This window comes from Bos taurus, chromosome 5 (genome assembly GCF_002263795.3).
Source record: "Bos taurus isolate L1 Dominette 01449 registration number 42190680 breed Hereford chromosome 5, ARS-UCD2.0, whole genome shotgun sequence".
NCBI classification, from domain to species: domain Eukaryota; kingdom Metazoa; phylum Chordata; class Mammalia; order Artiodactyla; family Bovidae; genus Bos; species Bos taurus.
In genome coordinates this window covers 73,687,538-73,705,836 of record NC_037332.1, presented here as the reverse complement: position 1 = coordinate 73,705,836, position 18,299 = coordinate 73,687,538, and positions in this window count along the sequence as shown.

Sequence of the window (18,299 nt, the reverse complement as noted above, 5' to 3'; positions counted from 1 at the left end):
GTGGGTTTTTTCCTTCCATACAAAGTAACAGAAATTAAAACAAGCCAATGATTTTTAACTAAATCAAGTTCAATAACAGAGCAGGAGCACACTGGATCCCCGAAACAGAGGGCAGCACCATAGGTGCTTAGAATCACAGAGTTGGCTCTGGCTCATAGAATATTAGAGAAATATACCCTTACAATGTTACAGTCAAAACCCTTAGGGTCACAGAGCCTTAGATCTCTAAGGAGGCAGGAGAAGGGGCCAGAAGACTTAAAGGCCTGCATTCTCATCCTGCCTCTACCACAAACAAACTGCGTGACTTGCATGTTACCTCATTTTTCTGTTTTTCAGTTTCCTCTGCTGTTAAAATCAAAGTAGGGCCCTGTTATGAGAATTCTGTGTAACATACTGTTGTGACATACTCTTAAGTCAACGTTTCTCAGAAGCATAATCCTCAGGTGGTCTTTGGTTCTACCTTATTCTGCATTGCATGCAGCCCAAGAGATGCTTATCACTTCCAAAAACAGAGTTGACTGCCTCATGAGGCAGCCAATTTTATTTTCAAATAGCTCTGATTGAGAGCTGACGCCTTCTTGGAAACTTCTACCCACAGTGAGGATTGGCCGTACCTTCCATTTTTGCTTACGCTCTTCCACGGGGCAGATTTACATGAGTAAAATTCATCATCATGCCATCATCCTGTACCAGCTAAGGGCCCAAAGGCTTCACACTAAGTGCCTGCTGCCAGGACTGTTACACCGTGGTCAAGGATGTCCTCTGTTCTATACACAGAAGACCCAGTTATTTATCCATTCAGCAAACTGTGTTCTAGAGGCCAGGGGCAGAGTGTGGGCAGACTCAAGGTCCTTGCACTTGGGAAGTCACAGTTTAGTGGGAAGGATGCCAATTAAACAAGCAACAGTGTTCAGAGGGGCCACACAGGCACCCTGGGTGGTACCCTAGGCTCTGGGATAAGAGATAGAGGCTAAGTTCTATTTCCTTCTAGTTTTCTATGTGATGTTGAACACATTTCTGAACCTTGCTTTCCCAAATGACAAAAAAATTTAAAGCTCTAGGGACCAGGGTAGGTAGCCCTTTGCCTCCTATGAGGCACTGGGAGGCTCCCAAGAGACAGTGAAGCAGCCACTGCTATTGTCTGCCCTCCTTCCCACTGACAGAAGCTTCTCAGATTGAATCACACACAACCTAAGAGGTGATTAGATGAATCCCACTTGGTTTAAGGCTCTCAGAGCGGTCTCTGTCCTTTACCATTCATTGGTCTTGAGTGGGCATGTGGTGCCATTCAGAGTCATAATAATATAAAGAAGAATCCCTGAAGCATGTGGTGAGTAACAGGATGCTTCAAGGTAGAGTTTCTCCTCTCTGATGGAAGAGAAAGCCACCTTTGCTCCCTTCCCTCTGTTCCTGTTTTGGACACTGTTGAATGAGGATGTGATGCCTGGAGCTGTGGCAGTCATCTTGTGACCATGAGAGATCAAGCTTAAGGACAAGTACCAACATGCTGAGGGTACTAGAGTGGAAGACAACGCAATGGACTGAATGTTTCTATCCCCCAAATCTTCAGATATTGAAATCCTAATCCCCGATGTGATAGAATTAGGTTAGGACCATGAGAGGTAATTAGGTCATGAGGATGGAGATCCATGAATGCAATTAGTGCTCTTACAAAAGGGACCCAAGAGACCTCATGCCCTCTTTCTGCCATGTGAGGATATGAGGAGAAGTCAACAGACTTCCACCCAGAACCCAAGCATGCTGGTACTCTGATCTTGGACTTCCAGCCTCTGGACTATTGTTATAAGCTGCCCAGGCTATGGGATTTTGATAGCAGCCTGAATGACTAAGACAGATGGAAAGATGACATTATTAAGCTGCAGAATCAACCTTAGGACAATCTACATTCAGACATCTCACTAAGTAAGCAATAGATGTCCTGTGGTTTAAGTTACTGATAGTTGGGTTTTCTATTATTACAGCTAAGCCTGTCTTTTCTTCACCTCCCCAGTTCCCACACAACCTTCCAAAGCCAGAGGAGCCATTATCCCTCCTACATACAATCTTTCTGATGATCAGCAAATATTTATCAAGCACTCACACAGCTCCTGTTTTACATGACAGTATAGTGGGAGACAGGTAAAAATAATTAAATAGATGATTGAACTAACTATACATGGCAATGAGTTTTATCCATTGAGGGATGGGGCTGACATAGAGAATGTCAGGGGAACCCCTTTGGGGTGAGTCACCAAGGAAGGCCCTTCCAAGTAGGTGACACTTACTAAGAGCCCTGAATGAGGGCACAGTGTAGGGCAGGGAGATTTCCTGATGGTAACTGACCTGAGGTGGAAAATAGCTCAGTGTGTTTGGGGGGGTGGAGAGAGGGCAGACCCAAGTTGTAGGATGAGAGAAAGAGCTTGGGTTCCATTTTAAGGGATGCCAGTGAGAGTTTAGGGAGCTTCCCTGGTGGCTCAGATGGTAAAGACTCTGCCTGAAATGTGGGAGACCCAGGTTAGATCCCCAGGTCAGGAAGATCCCCTGGAGAAGGAAATGGCTACCCACTCCAGTATTCTTGCCTGGAAATTTCCATGGACAGAGGAAACTGGCAGGCTATGGTCCGTGGGGTCGCAAACAGCTGGACACGACTGAGCAACTACACACTTTAATACTAGTGAGAGTTTAAGCCAGAAAGTGGCTCAGTCTGATTTCTGCTTTAAGGTCGCAGGTGGGGGTGGGTTTCCCAAATCCTCCCAGCCTCCCCTGGGCCACCTCTGCCCTGGCCTCTTTGTCTCAATCCTCTACCAATTTGCTGTTGCCACCTCAGGACCACAATGTTCTCCCAGGCTGGGACTATTTCTGCCCCTTCTCTATGCTCACCGCCCAGCACTGTGACTGACAGCCCTTTCCTCCAAGGCGGTCAGCACCCAGCAAGCCCTTCCAGGCGCCATGCTGCCTCCCAGGGGTCAGCGGCCTGACAACTGGCTTTAGGAGAGCGGCCGACCCCTTCCCCTCGGGCTGCACCCCTGGCCTCCGGCAACAGGCAGAGCTCGGGCCACGAGGGGCCAGCACAAGGCCTGGGTTTGCTCAGTTTTTATGGGCATGCCTGTATCTAGAAATGGAAAATCCAGGCAGTTCTGCCTCCCCACTAATGTCACCAAGCTGGACTTCTCCTTCCCAGCCCCAGCTGTCCCTGACTCCTCCTGCTTCCCCTCCTTTGGCTGAATCAGACTGTCCAGGGACAGAGAAGAGGAGGACAGAAAGAGAATGTGCTCGTTAACTTGAAAAGCAACACAGACACTCCATCACAGCATCACCAACCCTCCAGCTTTGCCGGGAGTAGAGGTTCCATCACCAACCAGAGGCGTGTAAGCAGCTGCTGACCTCTGGGATCGAAGGACAGCGTATCTGCTGGCTCTGGGGTGAATCAGGGATGGGGCGGGGAGGGGGAGATCTGGAATGTCTTGGTCTCTTTCCTCTGCAGCCTGGTCCCATCCTTCCTCCTGTGACATTTATTGCTCTGGACTGTATGTTTCAGACACCAAGTCTTTAGCATCCTGGAACACCAAGAACTCTGAGAGATCAACGCAGGCCTGCTGGATACCCAAGGGAGCGGAGTTGCATTCCAGCCAGTCACCTTGGCCCAGGGGAGCCACAGTTCTCAGAAAGGGGAGAGTGAGGCCCACAGGTCTGCACTGGGACCTCCACAAGTCTGAATCGGATCCTTGTGTGGTCAGCCCTCCTCCCCCCACCCCCCGCCCCTTGCAGGATCACTGCACGGTTAAGAGCTCACCCTTCCAGCCAGGCTGCCTGGGCTGGAATCTCAGTTCTTCCACTTCCTGGGTATGTCTGCTTCCCCATGTGTAACACGGAGATGTGACAGCTCTGACCTGTAACGTGCTCAGAACAGAGCCTGCCACACAGTAAGTGCTCCATCAGAGTTGGCTGCTATTCTTATTTGCCCCTGAGGCTTCTCAAGCCCCAGATGGGCAGGGGCTTGCCCAAGGCTGCCCAGCAATACTGTGGCAGGTCCCAGGCTGGAATGTGGATCTCCTAACTTCCAGGGCAGTGCTCTGTCTCTGAGCTCACGGAGCTTTGATGGTTGCAAAGAGCTTCGGAGATGCATCTCAAAACATCAAACTGCCCCCCGGTAGCCACACACAGAGACTCACACCGTCTCCCCCAGGGACGCACAGATGAAATCGCAGACAGACACAGATCTTTGCCTACACCCGGCCTCTGATGCTGAGACAATGATGCTGGAGAGGGTGCATGCGCACACAACAGGCTCTCCAAAATCCAGGCCTCCCCCAGACCTCACTGCCCTTCTCTCTCTCCTTCCTTCCCGTCTCCTCACCCTTCTTCACCCTCCACCACTCACATATTTATGGCTGTTTTCCCAAAGTCCCCAGCCTGTCTGGACATAAGGGGTGATGTTGTCAGCTCTGCCAACCAAAAGCCCACATGTCTATTCCCATCTTCTGGGCTGTGACCCTGCTCACCTGGAGAATTCAAGGAAGCCAGGAGTGGAAGTTGTATAGACAGAGCCAGCACTGAGCTGTGGGCCTCCAGCTGGGACCAGGTGCTCTTACCCTCATTCCCCTCAAGGATGTCCCAGGGCAGCTGGGGGCTCTGCCTGAGGCCCTCTGGGAGCTGTGGAAAACTGAAATCTACATGATCTCCACCTTCAGGGCTGCTCAGCGAGGCCCGGCAGTACAGAGCCTCCTGTGTTGTATGGAAGATGAAACCTCAGAACCTTACAGATGGCTAGGAGGATCCCTCCCAGCCATCTAATTCAACCCCTCCTTTTACAGATGGGGAGACTGAGGCTCAGAGAGGGGATGAGATTTGCCCAGGGTCACACAGCAAAACGGCAAACAGAGCCCCTCTCCTCGCTTCATGTTGAGGATCATATGGTGGCTCGCTAGGCTGATGCTGACCTCAAATGGCACTGTCCCCCACTGCTCACCAGTCCCAGCCCCTCATCCCTCCAGACCCAGGCTGTGGTTCCCAAACAGAGGCCATGAGGCTCTTTTGTGATGGTCTCCAGAGTCGGAAACCTTCCCAGAGCCTGTCCAGAGACTCCTCTGTGATTTATTCCCTCTCTCTCTTCCTGTTTATTCAACTCCTCAGCAAAAAGTCCCAGGGGAGAGAATTTATGAGAGGAGAAGGAGGGAAATGAGGAGAGAAGGGGTGGGGAGATGCGTGTGGGTTGATAAAGAGAAGAGGAGAGAGGAGGGAAGAGAGAATTTAAGGAGAAAGCAGCACAGGGTGTATGTTTGCATGAGCAGGAAAGACTTGGTTGACCGTCATCTGAGGGACTGGGGCAAACGCTCTCTGAGCATCCCTCAGCTGGACAACGAGTCCTCCCATGGTTGCCCGGGGTCGAAGAGGAGGTCTTTGGGTCCCTGGGCCACTCCTGGGTGGAGAGGGAGCTGGGGATGCTGCACAAGAAACCCCCCACCTTTCTCAGGGTGACAGTGTCCCTGCCCCTCTGCAATGTCCACTGAAGACCTGGGATGCACAGAGCCCCTGACAGCACCCTGTATACAACATGGGCTGCATAAACACTATATGGACAACCAACAGGAAACAGCCAGGCCCCTGGCTTCTCAGTCCGAGTCCTGATGGGTTTGATGCAAGGCCTCAAGCAGGACAGTTGCCCTCCTGGGCCTGAGTCTCTTCCTCTGTCCAGTGAGAGGACATGCTGGGTGGTGGTTAAGGGTCTTCCAGCTCTGACAGTCCAGGGGTTTGGGATCCTGGAGGTCACGAGCTAAATGTCGTACAGTGGCCTTGACGCAATAGCCTCGACCACGCCCCAACCCTGTATCCACTCTCAGTTCCACGCCTAGAGGAAGAGTGTCAATATTTCAATGAGTCTTTGAGGGGTTCACATTCGCACCCTGCCTCCTGGGTTCGAGAGAGCATCGTCCTATACCTGAAACTAGGGAGCTACTTCCAGGTCCGCACTGAAGGGTCCAGGGAGATGACTCTCCACGCTCAAACATCTTTCTATGTATGGGAGAAGCAATGCAATTCCTGGGGGGGAAAATGGAGGGGGGAAGACAGGAAACCAGAGTGGCAGAGCTGGGTGATGGGTCCATGAGGGCTTATTATCCTGTTTAATGATTTCCATAATAAAATACCAAATAACACAAAAATTTAAACGCATTCTTCCAAGATGCCTGTGGAAGGCACAGTAGGTAGTCAGAGAAACAATTCCTGCTGAAATAACACTAACAATAATGTGATACCTATTGGCAAGTTTGGAAACTAAGGAGGTTGAGGAGAGTTAACAGGGGCTTATGTGTTAATACAATAGAAAAGCTAAACACACTGCTTCTTTCCATTCGTTTACAGAATCGGGCTCCATTGTCAAGTCCCTTTGATATTTTCAAGGGTTTGAAACCATTCTATACAGTAAGTTTCTAACTACTCCATGCTGATGAATACATCTTGAGTAGTGTTCTTTACCTTTGTGTTATAAGTATGGTTTTCCTCTTATTTTCAATTAAGTATATCCTGAAGTTTTTTAAAAACACTTGCTTGCCTCTTTCTCTTCTCTTCTTCCTCTGTCTCTCCCCAACCCCACCCCCCTCCTCCAACAGCAGATCCACTGGTCTCCTGCAGGGTGGTTTTGCCCTCTCCCCGAAAGCCAGGCCTCCTGTCCCATGCAATCAATGACTCAGCAAAGGCTATTCCCTCCCCAGGAAGAATCCTGGGGCTGTAGGATGGATGGAGGACCACAGAGATGAGTGTGGCTGGGAACGAAGGAGATCAAGATGAGGTCCAGACCGTCCTAGCACCGGATGGAGGACTCTGCCCTGTGGTGCTTGCACTAGCAGTGCTGTGCGGACGGGGGTCTTCCCATGGCCCTGAGACCCCTCCTGAGAGGACTGGCACCCTGCTGACCCTATGCCCAGGCCCTGCCTCTTAACCAGATACAGAAACTAGATGGGCCCTTAGGACCAACAAGCCCAGCTGCCTTGCTTGACAGAGGAGAGGAGACACTTGTTCCGTGTTACACAGCAGAGTTTGTAGAAATTAGATGCTAATCTGACCAGCCTCTCCCGTGTGTAGGACCTTGCAGTGGCTCCCACTGCCCACAGGATAAGATCAGATGCCCTGGCCTTGGCACCCAAACTTTCAAGACCTGCTCCTGCCCCCTCATATAGCACCATCTCCCAATGGGCTCATCAGCCTCACACCCTTCCCCACCACCCCCATCTTTACCCAGATGGCTCTAATTTCCCCTTGCTGGGGTCCTCCTCCCTAGGAGCTCCACATGCCCCAGTGACACAGCTGGCATTGAAAGTGAGTCAGGCTCCAGAGCCCACAGTGCTAACCACTCTGTTCTCCTGCCCCAGCTGAGTGGGGGAGGGGGAAGAGCTGATGGAGGCCTGGTTCCTGATTCCCAAATCTGTGCCTTCCCGTTTTCCTCGACAGATGCCGTGGGGCAGAGGCGGCCGGCCAGAAGTCAGGAGGAGGGTAGGGAAAGTAGGCAGAATGGTCTTGCCCTTTGCCACATCCTCCGTCACTGAGGTTCTTGAGAATCTCACAGAGAAGACCAGTCTAGGGCAGGGCCGGTGTTGGGTAGAAAGGACCTGTGCTGCTTGCCCCACATCTTAACTTCCAGAAGCCCAGGCAGGACCAGGTGAGGGAAGAATGCTGTGTGTACCAAGGGGAGGACTCTCTCCCTCCCCACAGCTCACTCCTGCCCCGCCGTTCACATCACCTCCCTTGCAGTGACCCTGAGGGAGACACCCCGCTCTCCCCCAACCTACCTCTTCATGCACTACCATCCTGTTTCTCACCAGGTGCATCCTGGGGAGGAACGTGGTCTCGGGAGCCAGCCCCACTGGGTTTAAATCCTGCCTCTATCACTTATGGCTTCCCTCATAGCTCAGTTGGTAAGGAATCTGCCTGCAATGCAGGAGACCCTGGTTCGATTCCTGGGTTGGGAAGATCAGCTGGTGAAGAGGTAGGCTACCCACTCCAGTATTCTTGGGCTTCCCTTGTAGCTCAGCTGCTAAAGAATCTGCCTGCAATGCAGGAGACCTGGGTTGGATCCCTGGGTTGGGAAGATCCCCTGGAGAAGGGAAAGGCTACCCACTCCAGTATTCTGGCCTGGAGAATTCCATGGACTGTATAGTCCATGGGGTCGCAAAGAGTTGGACACAACTGAGCGATCTTCATTTTCACTTTCTGTCTCTTACTATCTTTGTGGCCTCGGGGAAGAAACAGAACCTCCCTCTGCCTCTGTTTTCTCACCTGGGAGATGGGAGCAGTAGCAGTACCTACTTCATAGGGCCATCGTGCCTAGGAAACAAGTTCAGTTCAGTTCAGTCGCTCTGCTGATGCTGCTAAGTCGTCATGTCCAATTCTTTACAACCCCATGAATCGCAGCACGCCAGGCCTCCCTGTCCATCACCAACTCCCGGAGTTCACTCAAACATCCATTGAGTCGGCAATGCCATCCAGCCATCTCATCCTCTGTCGTCCCCTTCTCCTCCTGCCCCCAATCCCTCCCAGCATCAGAGTCTTTTCCAATGAGTCAACTCTTTGCATGAGGTGGCCAAAGTACTGGAGTTTCAGCTTTAGCATCATTCCTTCCAAAGAACACCCAGGACTAATCTCCTTTAGAATGGACTGGTTGGATCTCCTTGCAGTCCAAGGGACTCTCAAGAGTCTTCTCCAATACCACAGTTCAAACAAGTTAGGATATATTAAGTGCTTAGAATTGTGTCTGGCAAATAATTCAAAGACCAGAAATGTTAGCATTGGGTGCGTAGATCAGGGCACTAGGCACTGAGTTTCTTCGTTTGATTATTTTTAAAGATTTTTTGATGAATGTGTTACAATACTGCTTCTGTCCTATGTTTTAGCTTTTTGGCTGCAAGGCATGTGGGATCTTAGCTCCCAGTCCAGGGATCAAGCCTATACCCCCTGAATTGGAAGGTGAAGTCTCAACCACTGGATGCCAGGGAAGTCCCTGGGTTAAGGTTTCATTCTCAGTGCAACTAGCTGGGTGGCCCAGGCAGATTACCTAAGCCACAGCCCTCTTCCTCCCGTATTACATGGGCACAATTGTTTCATTACTTCATGGCACTGAACACGGTGACGAGCAGGAGGACGGCCATTCTCAGGATGGTGCTAATGACAATAACGTACTTGCTCTCAAGGAGCTTGCAGCCTGGCAAGGGCAGCCGATGGGTAGCTGGTCTCTTGTCTGTCAGCTCAGCAGCTGCACCCTGGGAGCCCCTGGGACAGTGTGTGGGAGCCGCCAGCCTGCCTGACAGCTCAGAGGAAACTACAAGGGCAAAGGTGTGGAAGGAGAGGGCATGGTGCATGCAGGGACAAGGGGCAGACCTTCCACAGAGCTTCCCACCATCTCCAGGCTTCCTCCAACGCAGCTAGAGGATTGGCTAGCTCTGTGTCACTGGGGAGATAAAGAAGCAACTCATGCCCAAACTATAATTCAAAAGATATGTGCACCCTAATGCTCATAGTAGCCAAGACGCAGAAGCAACCTAAGTGTCACTCGACAGATGAATGGATGAAAAAGATGTGATATATATGTACAATGGAATACTACTCAACTGTAAAAACAGAGTGAAATAATGCCATTTGCAACAACATGAATGGACATAGAGTGCTCCCCTGGTGACTCAGCTGGTAAAAAATCTGCCCGCCAGTGCAGGAGACCTGGGTTTGATCCCTGGGTTGGGACGATCCCCTGGAGAAGGGAATGGCAACCCTCTCCAGTCTTCTTGCCTGGAGAATTCCACGGACAGAGGAGCCTGTTGGGCTGCAGTCCATGGAGTCACAAAGAGTCGGGCAAGACTTATTAAGTAAACAACACCAACAAGAAAGGACACGAAGATGATGATACTAAGTGAAGTAAGTCAGAAAGAAAAAGACAAATACCGTATGATGTCACTTACATGTGGAATCTAAAACACGGTACAAATGAACCTATCTACAAAACAGAAACAGACTCACAGACATAGAACTCAGACTTGTGCTTGTCGAGGGTGGGGGAGACGGATGGTTTGGGAGTTTGGGCTTAGTAGATGCAAACGTGTATATATAGAATATGTAAAGAACAAGGTTCTATTGCATAGACAGGGAACTATATTCAATATCCTGGAATCAACCATAATGGAAAAGAACATAAAAGAGAAGGTATCTAATATGTGTGTATAACTGAGTCACTCTGCTGTACAGCAGCAATTAACAACATTGTAAATCAACTATACTTCAATAAAAAAAAATAAATTTACAAAAAGAACAAAAGAAACAACTCATGGACTAGTCACCTCCAAGGAGAAATCATTAAGGAGACTTTCTTGGACAAGGAGGAGGGAGAGAAAAAAAAGGCTATGAATCTGATGATCTGGGACCATCTGCTGTGTGACCTTGGACAAGTCATCTGACCTCTGTGGACGTCAGCGTCATCTTCAGTCACGGGTGCGGTTTGAGATGCTGATCAATCTGCACTTGTCCCCTGGCCTGGGAAATCAAGCCTGTGGTCTGGGACGGTTGTCCTGGGTCTCCTTGCAGGTCACTTCCCAGATTTCTCCCAGTCCCCTGGGACTTGCCGCATGAGAATGCCAAGCGCAACTTAAGAAAGCCACTGGGTATCTAAGCCATCTGACATCTCCCACTCCATCCTCCATCACTGTCCTCCAGCCTCAAGTCTAAGGTGAAAGATTGGCAGAGTCCTGTTTGGTCGAAGGTGAGAACTAAAGTTTGTGGCACACTTACTAAGCACCAGGTTCTTGGCACACCTGAATTCCTTCACCCATCACAATAACCCGATGAAAAAACAGTGGTTTCCATTTTATAAACAGAGAAACTCAGATTCCAAAAGGTTAAGTCCTTTGCCCAAGACCACCCAGCTGGTTCGTGGCTGAGCCAGGATTCCAAGTCTCTGCAAAAGCAGATGTTTGACTGACTTGGCCATGACTGATTCTGCCATGACGCTCTAGAAGCCAGAGGCATGCCAGACTCCTGCACTGCAGCTTGAGATGGGGAGCAAGGAAGAGACATAAGACCAGAGAGGGTGGAGGCCACCCCAGGCAGAGGCTAATTTCATGAGCACTGTTCTCACCTCCAGAAATGGTAAAGAAGTTCCCTTCCTTCTGGGTCTTCTAAGAACCACCTTTGTGACAGCTCATTTGTGGAGAAAACAATTGTGCACCAAGCAGCTCACACGCCAGCTCCAGGCTGGGCATAGCCACAGTGACCAACACGCAGTCCTTGTCCTCTCAGGGCTTATGATCTAGGGCAGGAGACAAAGGGAGGCCAAGAATGTGCTAAGTGGGGACTTTCCTGGAGGTCCAGTGGTTCAGACCCTATGCTTTCACTGCAGGAGGCATGGGTTCAATCCCTGGTTAGGGAACTAAGATCCCACATGCCATGTGGCATGGCCAAAAATGATAATAATTTTTTAAAAGAACGTGTTAAATGTCATGGCAGAGTAGTTGGAGGCTATGTAAGCCTAGAAGAAGGACTCCTATGCCAACCCAGGAATCAGGGAAGGCTTTCTGGAGGAGGCTGAGTGTACAAGCAGTTTGTCAGTGGGCTCAGACAGAAGAAGGTCTGTCTTCCTCTACCTCCTTAGGATTAAGGATAATGCCTGGCCAAAGCGAGCTCTCTGAAATGATTTGCTTAATTGGAAGCTCCATGACAGAAGATGAAAGCCTTTAAAAATAATATCAGGAAGTATCTGAAAAAGAAATGAATAGGGTTGGAAATGCTATGGGAGCCTGGGGACCAGAAAGGACAGTGGGGGATGGATGAGCTCTGTCTTCAAAACTTGCAAGGCACTCACTGGAAAGACGAAACTAACTAGAGCTGGGGAGACCCCCAGGGGCAAAAGCAGGACTAATGAAAGGAGGCATATCGGGCTCAGTGGAAGCAGGAGGCTTCAGCAATTGAGCACTGAGGAAGGTTGAGAGCTGGCTTGTGAAGTTGAGTCCCCTGTCACTACTGAGTTATTCCTTTAGGTTGAGCATTACCCTCTCCAGCCTCCTTGCTTAAAAGGAAGGTACCCCTGGAGGGGAAACTCATGCATGACCTGACCCTGACACTCCAGCTGGTTGTGCTCTGGTGGAGGGAAGGTGGGGGACACATCCAGGGGAGGCCTCCAGGTCCACATCCCTAGGTCTGCCAGGCCACCCCTCTGTCCTGTTACTGGCCTTGCTCTGACTTCTTAATCCTGTCTGCTGTCCCCCCGGCCTCAGGCAGACTACACAGCCAGCCTGGCTGCCCGAGTCTGTGTTTCCCCTCTCCTGAGCCTGTCACCCTGATTTCAATTGAAAGTGGAGGCAGTGAAAGACAGCAGTTAAACACTTGGGTCTTAGATTCAGGTCAGTGTGGGCTCAACTTTGGTCTCAGCCACTTACAAATAGGTGACTTTGGGCAGGCTATTTATTCTCTCTGAACCGCAATTTCCTGATCTGTAAAAGGGAGTGTTGAAACCTTGCCATACAAAACCAGATGGAGGTTCCTCACAAAACTGAAACTAGAGTCGCCGTATGATCCTGCCATCCCACTGCTGAGCATATATCCGGACAAAACTATAATTTGAAAAGCTACATGCAACCCAGTGTTCACTGCAACACTGTTTACAATAGCCAAGATGTGGAAGCAAACTAAATGTTCACCAAGAGATGAGTGCGTAAAGAAGATGTGGTACGTATGTACAACGGAATACTGCTGGGCCATAAAAAAAGAATGAAACAATGCCATTTGCAGCAACGTGGATGGACCTAGAGATTATCGTACTAAGTAAAGTCAGTCAGAAAGAGAAAGACAAACATATGATATCACTTATGTGTGGAATCTAGAACATGACGCCAGTAATGTATCTATGAAACAGAAGCAGACTCACAGACAGAGAGAAGAGACTTGTGGTGCCCAGGGTGTGGGGGAGAGGGGAAGGGAAGGATTGGGAGTTTGCAGTTAGCAGATGCAAACTGTTACAGATAGAATGCATAAACAACAAGGTCTTATTCTATAGTACAGGGAACTATATTCAACGTCCTGTAATAAACCATAAGGGAATATATATATATATATATATATATATATATATATATATATATATATATTATATCAGGGGCTTCCCTGATAGCTCAGTTGGTAAAGAATCCACCTGCAATGCAAGAGACCCCAGTTCGATTCCTGGGTCAGGAAGATCCGCTGGAGAAGGGATAGGCTACCCACTCCAGTATTCTTGGGCTTCCCTTGTGGCTCAGATGGTAAAGAATCTGCCCGCAATGCGGGAGACCTGGGTTTGATCCCTGGCTTGGAAAGATCCCCTGGAGAAGGGAACGGCTACCTACTCCAGTATTCTGGCCTAGAGAATTCCATGGACTGTTTGGGATTTCCCTGTAGCTCAAACAGTAAAGAATCTGCCTACAATGCAGGAGACCAGGGTTCGATCCCTGGATTGGGAAGATCCTTTGGAGAAGGGTATGGCAATCCACTCCAGTATTCTTGCCTGGAGAATACCATGGACAGAGGAGCCTGGCAGACTATAGTCCATGAGGTTGCAGAGTCAGATGTGATTGAGCAACTAACACACACACACACACATAACCGAATCACTGTGTTGTACAGCAAAAATTAACACAGCATTGTAAAATCAACAATATTTCAATAAAATAACATTGTTTTTTTTTTAAGTTTTTAAAAAACCTTACCATAAAGACACGTTGTGAGTATCAAATAAGACAAAGAATATAAAATATGTAGCATGGGCTGAAGCAGAGACCTCTATAAGTATCACTATTACTACTGTTTCTGGCGAAAGGAATGGTTACCCACTCCAGTATTCTTGCCTGGAAAACCGCATGGACAGAAGAGCCTGGCAGTCTACAGTCCATAGGGTCGAAAAGAGTTGGACACAACTTAGGTCAAAAAGAATCAGATACGACTTCGCGGCTAAGCAGCACTATTTTTTCTATTGTCTACCAATCATACATGTAGAAGCAAAGGCTCAGAGAGGGCATATGAGTTGCTCAGGTCACACAGCATGTTAGTGGCACAGATGGAACCAGAACCTGGGTTTCTCCCCCAACTTAAGATAACAATAATAGCAGCTAATACTTATCACAGCTGGCTCAGTGGTAAAGAATCCACCTGCCAAGCAGGAGACACGGGTTTGATTTCTGGGTTGGGAAGATCCCCTGGAGAAGGAATTGGCAGCCCTCCAGTATTTTTGCCTGGGAAATCCCATGGACAGAGGAGCATGTTGGGTAACAGTCCATGGGGTCGAAAAACAGTCGGACACAACTTGGTGACTAAACAACACAAGTAAACCTGTTCCAAGTACCATGTACCAGGCACTCTTCTAAGTGTTTTCTCATTTAACTGTCACAACTCTGTAAGATAGGTATTATTAGTATCCTTATCTCCTAGATGAGGAAACCGAGGCCCAGAAAGGTTAAACAATTTTCTCAAACACTCCCAGGAAGCATGCATTTGTTCGGGAGTAAAGTGAGGGTGGAGTGAGGATTTGAACTCAGGGAGTTTGGGCCCCAGAGTTCAGCATGCACTTGTCACATGTACAGCCAATTCCCTAAATGCACCTTTACCCTGGGTATCCCTGAAGCAAAGACACAACTCTAGTGGCAGCAGTCAGGCCCCCATGATGGGGGAGCCGGGTCAGCCTGGTAGGACCCTTCACAGCACACAAAGTGATGGGTACCTCACCTCCTGCTCCCTCAAAAACATGTGGTGTTCCTGGGCCTTCGTTGGGGGCCCCGTGTTGGTCAGATGCTGACTTCCTGAGCTGACACAGCTGTCCAGCCCCTCAGAGTCATCCCTGACTCTGCAGGTGTCCCTGGATGCCCAAAGACTGTGCTCAAAGAAGCAGTAAGACCCAGGACAGGAACGCATGGATGCAAGCCCTGCCCGTGGTCCCCATGGAGGCTGCCGGCCCTACATCTGTCCCAGGCAGTGGGAGACTCAGTCGTCCAGGACAGAGGCAGCCTGAGGCTGCCTCCTGGGCCTGGATTATTCTCTCCCTGCTCCAGGCACAACCTGTCCTTGGCCTCAAATTCCTCCTTGCCCAGTGCTCTCAGACACAGGGGCAAATGTCACAGCCAGGCCTGGTCCACAGCTCAGACTCCCAAAGCAACTCTGTCTTCCCTCTGTCGAGCGTGGGCAGCCTGCTTCTTAAGTGCAGCACATGGAGATGCTTAGAAGCTGAGAAGAGAGCATTTAAAGAACTGTTCTGTGTCTTAATTGTGGCAGTTACACAGTGGAGTACGTTTGTCGAAACTTGCAGATCTGGGCACTAAAAATGCTAGACTTTAGTAAATTACATCACAAGAATATGGACTAAAAATCATATATATATAAAGTGCTGGCCTCCCAAGCCCTCCCAGAACCTACGCCTTTGTCCAGGAGCATCCATCTGTTGGATGCTTGGGGGTCCCCTCCTCTATGAGCGTCTTTCACATTTGAGGTCTATGCTGGGTTTATTCCCATCACAGGTGATACCAAACGGGGCCTGGAGGGACCGAGGAACCTGCTCACAGTGTCTCACATAAAATCATGAATAACACAAGGCTAGGCACTGATGTTGAAGATGAAGCTCCAATATATTGGCCACCTGATATGAAGAGTCAACTCATTGGAAAAGACCCTGATGCTGGGAAAGATTGAGGGCAGGAGGAGAAGGGAACAACAGAGGATGAGATGGTTGGACGATATCACCAACTCAAAGGACATGAGTTTGAGCAAATTCCAGGAGACAGTGGAGCATAGAGAAACCTGGAATGCTGCAGTCCATGGGGTTGCAAAGAGTTGGACATGATTCAGCGACTGAACAATAGCAAGATACCCTGGCATGATTATCCCTTCACCCTCACAGCAACCTTGAGGGAGGCACTTTGTCCTTCTGATTTTATAGATTAAAAAAATAATGCACAGAGAGGTCACATAACTTGCCAAAGGCCACAGAGCTAATAAAAAGGCAGAGTTAGGATTCGAACCTGGAGACTGGCCCCAAGGTTCAGCTCTCAGCCTCTGTTCTCTTTTCCCCCTAGAGAGGGTAAGCAGACTCTACCTCCCCCCTCTCCTCTAGAGACTGCTCAGAGCTGTTGCTGTTACTCTCCCTGGTGGTGGTCCACTATGGCCCCAGACGTCTTCTAAGAGCTGAGCTGGCAGGATGGACATCCCCCAGGACAGTCCCGTGGAAGGATATGGTCTATCCAACCCTGGGCGACACGGTCCAACAGCCCCTCCTGTATTAGCCCAGCAAAAATGCCTCAGTTGGTTCTGCCGCAGCCCAATGATTTGGGGAAGTTACTTCACCACTCTGCACCTGGGCCTCATCTGCTTAGAGGAGGGTGGCAGCACCAGCCCCCCAGGCCCTGCTGAGCCTCTAACAAGTGAATGCGCACAGTATACAAAGCTGCATCCAGCAGGGACCCGGAGACAGCCAGACTTCCTGCTCCATCACATGTACCTCTCTGTCAACACAGAGTCTGTCTTCTTAACCCTGAGCATTACTGCAAAAAGCTGTCTTCTCCAGAGCTGAGCGTTGTCCTATAGCATTTTGTTTAATAAAATCATTTAATGGATGTCTTCTGGACGGATGAGGAGAGGGGCTGTGTTTCTCTTGTTCATGGCTGTATCTCCAGGGCCTGGCACACAAGACAAATAAAGATGGATAGAGGAGTGGATGGATGGATGAATGGGTGAGTGGTTAGATGGGTGAATGGGTGGGTGGTTGAATGAGTGGATGGATGGGTGGATGGATGGTGAGTGGATAAATGGATACACAGATGGATGAGTGGATGAATGGATGAATGGGTGGATGGATGGATGGGTGAGTGGGTGGATGGATGGGTGGAAAGGCAGATGGGATAAAAGATGCCCAGCAAAGGCTGGGGCTGGGGACAGAGGGAGACCATTTGCCTCCTCTCCACTGCTTTTCAGGGCTGAGAGCTTGTCATAGCTCCTCCACTTCTCCCTTCAGGAAACTGGGTCCTGCTAATCAGTGGGTCAGCCCCTGAGCCCCCCAGGCAGGGACAGAGTAACAGACTGAAGAACAGGATCTGACAGAGGATACAGGCAGAATGAAGGAGGAGCTGGGGGCAGGGGATGAGGTTGGGCACAGAGCTTTCCAGAATGATAGTCTAGAAGAGCAGAGAGAAAATGTTCAGCAGGTGAATGAGAGAGGGAGGAGGGGGACAAAACAAAAGCTGGAAGCAGAGGGAAAACTTCATCAAAGGAAGATAAATTGGGCCCCGATGCTCTCTGGTCCCCTCTCAGCACTTTGATGAACGTATGTGTCGGTAAGAGGCTGCCTGGCTGATTCCTGAACCTTTTTCTCTCCATTAACACAGCTCAGTCCCACAGTCCCTGAGCGGCAGCTTTATTATTATCCTTCCATCAGCATGGCCCCAAGAAGGAAAACATTAGAGCCATCCTCCCAAGCCTGGATTCTGTTCCCCCATTGCTGGCTGGGGGACCTGGGTAGATTGTATGGCCCCTCCAAGTATCACCTTCCTCACCTGTAAAACAGGGATGGCAACGATACTACCTGGCAAGGGTGTCATAAAAAGGAAGCCAGACTGGCCTGCAAGGGTCTAGTACCCAGGCAAGCCTAGCATCCTCCTTCCCTCCCTCTTCTTCTCCTTGGACTGAGATGCAGGTGGCCACAGAGCCAGGGAGCCGTGCCTGCTGGTAATCAGTGGGAATCAGTGGGGGCATTTCAAAGGACCAGTACTGGGCCTGCCTTTAGAGACTGCAGTCTTGATGACATGGGGGTGGGACTTGGCCATCAGGACCCTTAAACTCCCCAGGAGATTCTAGTGTGCAGCCCAAGCTGAGAAGCTCTGGTCTAAGACAGAGACGATGCAAGGGGTCCCCAGGAAGTGTGTCTGGGGAGGGCAACCTACAACTAAGACCCGACACATGATGGGTGGGAAAGGAGAAGGCTTTTCCCCGAATACCTCTAAGCCTTGTGGATTCTGTTCTATGCACCTGCGTTACCTTCTCAAGGAGTAAACTGAAATGCTTATAATAAACAAATGGAGGGGGAACTTCCCTGATGGTCCAGTGGTTAAGAACCTCCCTTCCAATGCAGGGGTTGTGTGTTCAATCCGTAGTCTGGGAACTAAGATCCCACATGATGTGAGGCAACTAAGCCCAAGTCATGCAACCAGCGGGAACCCCCAGCTCCACAATGGGGAGCCTGAGTATGTAACTAAAGACCTGATGCAGCCAAATGAATAAATAAATATTTTAAAAAAAAGTAAGCAAGTGGAATCAGA